General features: G+C 33.4%; 1 long non-coding RNA gene across 1 annotated transcript; it reads left to right on the top strand.

The window, feature by feature from the left end:
* LOC107634320 lies at positions 3,347–4,313 on the top strand. The gene is made up of 2 exons (XR_001618841.2): positions 3,347–3,886; positions 3,973–4,313. It is a non-coding gene; the product is annotated as an uncharacterized LOC107634320 (long non-coding RNA).

The raw sequence follows: 4,619 nt of genomic DNA, 5'->3' as shown, positions 1-4,619 counted from the left end.
TAATAAGAATAATAATAAGGGTAAAATACTAAATTGGTCCCCACGTTTGGACGTAATCCTATTTTGGTCCTTAAAATTTAAAGTGTTCTATTTGAATCTAAAAAAGTTTCATTTAATTTCAATTTAGTCCCAACGTGAGATCAAAGTTAAATAATTAACGGAATGTCCTACGTGACAGCAGTACAAGAACAAAATCGATAATTTGAAAAACAAGTACAAACTCTAAAGGCACAAAATCAACTGCATCAATACATTTATTTATCATTCTTCTTAGTTTTATAAAAAATATTTCATTTAAATTGTAAGAAGACTATAATCTAAAAAATATATTGGAAACCAATTTTTATATCTAATATTCGTTAATTTATTAATATTAAAATATATTTTTTAATTCCCATTTGTTATTTTAATGTGAAAATTACTTTTCTGATCCCATTTTATTGAAAATTTAAAATTTAGTTATATTCAGAATTTAGGATGACTATTAAAGGTTGGTTTTCTAGTTTGATTCATCTAATTAATAGTTATTTATTAATTGTACAGAGTTGAAACTTGAAACAACAATTCTAATGTACAAATATACTTTTTTTCTTAATTAAATACAACTTTTGAATTTATCTCCAAATCAAATTTAAAGTTAGTATTATCCACCTACAGCTAATTAATAAATTTTTAAGCCGTGCAAAAGCGAATCTATTCATCCGAGATTGTCTTGTTCAAATTAAAGCACATATTATAGACACGGTTGATGAGAAAAGCTTGTAAAAGCGGTGAAGACAAAAATAGTCCACGCTCAAATTAAAGCTTTAATTTGTATGATATCGATGAGGATATGATATTATGCTTAGTCCACAATCACTTGCCTTCTGGCCAACTAGCTGTTTATTTGGCTTAAGTGCCGCCCTTGCATTAATGGAATTAATATATATATCATTTGGCTTATACCACATCATTGTTGCTTTACACAAGCTTGATGCATGAAAAATTGAAAATACGCTGCTTTATGCAGATTTGTGTTAACAAATTATGTTATATATATTCGGAAAATTAAGCTAGGCTTGTTATTCACCAAGCACAAGTATATTAAACCATGTATCCTAACAAAAATTTAAGAGTTTGAACCATGTATTATTATTTTCCGTACTACTTGAAAAAAAGAGAAACTAAATGCACAAATGAAATATTAATACTTTTTAAAGATTTGCAAGCAAACTCTAAGGTAGTATTTATTTTGAAATATTGAGATGGAAATTAAGAAATTGAGATTTAATATTATATTTGTTAGCATAAAAATTAGTATTAAAATTTTAGTTTTTGTCTTTAAATTTTAATATTTTAATACCTCTAAAAAGTAGAAACACAGAAGACTGGAATTTTTGGAGATAGAAACTAAAACTTTAATAACATTTTATATCTAAAATATTTCAATTTCAATTAATTAATTCTAACTTTATTCTTTGTGCAAATTAAATTAGAGCTTCATTTTTATTTCAGTTTCTGTCTTCCATTTTATACCGAACACAATACTAAGATTTATTTCAGTCTCAATCTCTCAGTTTCTGTCTCTCAATCTCTGTCTCTCTTCCAAATGCTAGCTAAGTACTTATAAGAAATTGTATTTTTCATACATTTTGAAACATAAATTTCAATAAAATTAAAGATTTTAAGGAAAAGAGATTATAAACTTTAATTTTTATTGGGTTTGGTATAAGCTCTTTACTTATGTTCAGTTTTCATTACAGAAATGCCAGAAAATTTTCACTATATACAAAGTTTTAATGCTTGCTTGATAAATCTCTACAACTAACAATAATTTTGTTACACTTTTTGAAAACTAAACTGCCTTGTGAAATCTTAGCTATATTGGTTCTAAGTGAATTCTAAAGCAATTCCAACTTTAAGGCAGCTCATAGAGTCACAAATTCTTTCTTTTACAAGGTGATATATGAAAGATTAGAATTTTAATACGAGTATGATTACAAATGATGCCTATGGGTAAATAAAAATTTATCTATGAAATGGTGAAACAGAACAATATAAAACTCAAAAATTCAAATTATTTTGATGGCATAAGTCTATGAGAATGTATATATCAAGTGCTTGGAGTGGAGTTAAATCCCAAAATAGCTCCTGAGATTGGCGTCATGCACTAAAATCGTCCCTGAGATTTTAATTCTACCAATTACGTCACTAAGATTGAAAAGAGTGCACCATATTAATTCCTGACCTATTTTCCATTAACGACGTGATGACATGGCATGATGACGTGGACTGTAAGTGACACGTGTCACTTCATGATTTGGCCACGTGTAATGGTATGATGTGGTGACCAGTGACACGTGGCATGCTGACGTGGATGGTTGTGCCACGTGTCACAATGTTATTTGGCCACGTGTCCGTTTGTGCCACGTGTCACAACAGTATTCGTCCACGTGTCATTCATTATGTCATCGTTATATATGCACCAAATTAGTCTCTCACTTTGCATTAAGTGACTCATTTTAGTCCCTGAAATTAGATGTCGTGCACCAAACTAGTCCCTTCACCAGTTTTTTCTCTTTTTTTTCTATAAATTCGAAATTCTCAATATTTTTGAATGCATTAATTTCAATTCTATTTTTTCACATGTTCTTCAAATAAAAGTGTTTTTATAAAATATTTTTTCTCTTGTGAATACCCTAACCGCCGACTTAGAGTTGACGTGAAGGCTTTTCAAACACCTTCACTACCATCTCCGACCTCTTTTAGTATTTTTATAAAAAAAAATTTTCCTTGCGTATACTCCTAAAAACCGCCGTCTTGGAGTTGACGTGAAGGCATTTCAAGCTTTCCTCATTACCATCTTCGATCTCTTTCGTCTAGACTGCAGAGGTCAAAGATGGTAGTGAGGGTGCTTGAAGTGCCTTCAATCTAGCTCATTTATGTAAGACCCCAGATTTTGAAAATTAAATAATAAATTATTTATGATTTATTTTATTTATTCGAAAGCATATTTTCAGAAATTTTTGTATTAATTGAGTACTTTTAATTATTGATTTAAAGCTTTGGTGATTTAAAAAACAATGAGGATTTTATATGCTTTAATTTGAATAATTAGATTTTTAACTCTATTTTATAATTTAAAAAAAATTAATTTGATTATCTCCAAATATTGAATTAGAATATTGAGTTAAAAATAACTTGTAAATGATGATTAAATGATAATTTTGTGGATATTATTAATGGATTTGGAATTAGTTTTCAATTACTATATTATTCTTTAATTTTATTAAAATTACTAAATTACCCAAAATCCCCAATTTCATACCCAAATTCCTAATCCCCAAATTTAAACCCTAACCCTATTACCCAATTCACCTACACGTATAACCCCTACCACCTGTGCATTCTTCTATTAGCCACGCTCACACTCCCTCATGACTCACTTACCACCGCCAACCTCTACACACAATACAACTTCAGCAAACAAAATGGAAAAGAAAAGAAGAGAAATCAGAGGAAGAGAAATGAGAGATGGAGATCCAGAGAGTGAGGGAACCGCGAGGAAGAAGAGAAGGAGAAGGGCGTGGCGTTGGCGGCTGGGTACCGCTGCCGTTCAACTCTTCGTCGCACCGTCCACGTCGAGCTCGTCCCATCACTGTCATGTCACGAAGGAAGGGTCGCCGCCGTTCGTGCCTTGCCGTCACCATTCGCGGAGGGAGAGGAAGCAAGTGCGCTAGAGGAGCTGTTGTCGCAGCCATTGTTGCCGCCGCTGCCGCCGTGACCGCGGGCGTAGTCCGCCGTCGGGTCGTGTGCCACTGATGGTGGTGAACCAAACGTCGCCCTTGATGCTGGAGAAGAACCCCAGAGTTGCTGTTCTGCTTTCGAATCCTCTCTTTCTGAAATTGTAACCCTCTCATTCTTGTTCTGCTTCAAACTTATCCCTCTGTCATGTTCTTGTTCTGATCATAGTCACATGTATTCTTATTTTAGCTCCGCCACTTTGCTTCTAATATCTGCTACAACTAGTGTTGGTGTCGATGCTGTTTTGGGACTGTTGTAGTTGTTGCTGGTTCTGTGTGAGGTTACTGCTGCTGCGAGATAGGAAGAAAAAAAAAGGGAGATTGTCGCGGTTATGGATTTCTTCGAGTTTCGGTTAATTGAGGTAGGGGATTTGTTTTAAAAATAAATGTTTTAAGTTATGAATGCCATTAAAATTAAATGAGTAACTGCAAATGGTTTATGGTTGCTTTGCGTGAATAATTGTTGGAATTGAGTTGAATCATGGATGTAGTTGGTGATTGGTTTAATGATTTAATGTAGTAATTATTGACGATGTTGTGTATTTTTCCCCAAATTTAAACCCTAACCCTATTACCCAATTCACCTACACGTATAACCCCTACCACCTGTGCATTCTTCTATTAGCCACGCTCACACTCCCTCATGACTCACTTACCACCGCCAACCTCTACACACAATACAACTTCAGCAAACAAAATGGAAAAGAAAAGAAGAGAAATCAGAGGAAGAGAAATGAGAGATGGAGATCCAGAGAGTGAGGGAACCGCGAGGAAGAAGAGATGAAGAAGGGCGTGGCGTTGGCGGCTGGGTACCGCCGCCGTTCAACTCTTCGTCGC

The sequence above is a fragment of the Arachis ipaensis genome, chromosome B03 (genome assembly GCF_000816755.2).
Source record: "Arachis ipaensis cultivar K30076 chromosome B03, Araip1.1, whole genome shotgun sequence".
NCBI lineage: Eukaryota > Viridiplantae > Streptophyta > Magnoliopsida > Fabales > Fabaceae > Arachis > Arachis ipaensis.
The sequence above is the reverse complement of the archived record's forward strand: the minus strand, read 5'-3'. Positions and strand labels throughout refer to the sequence as shown.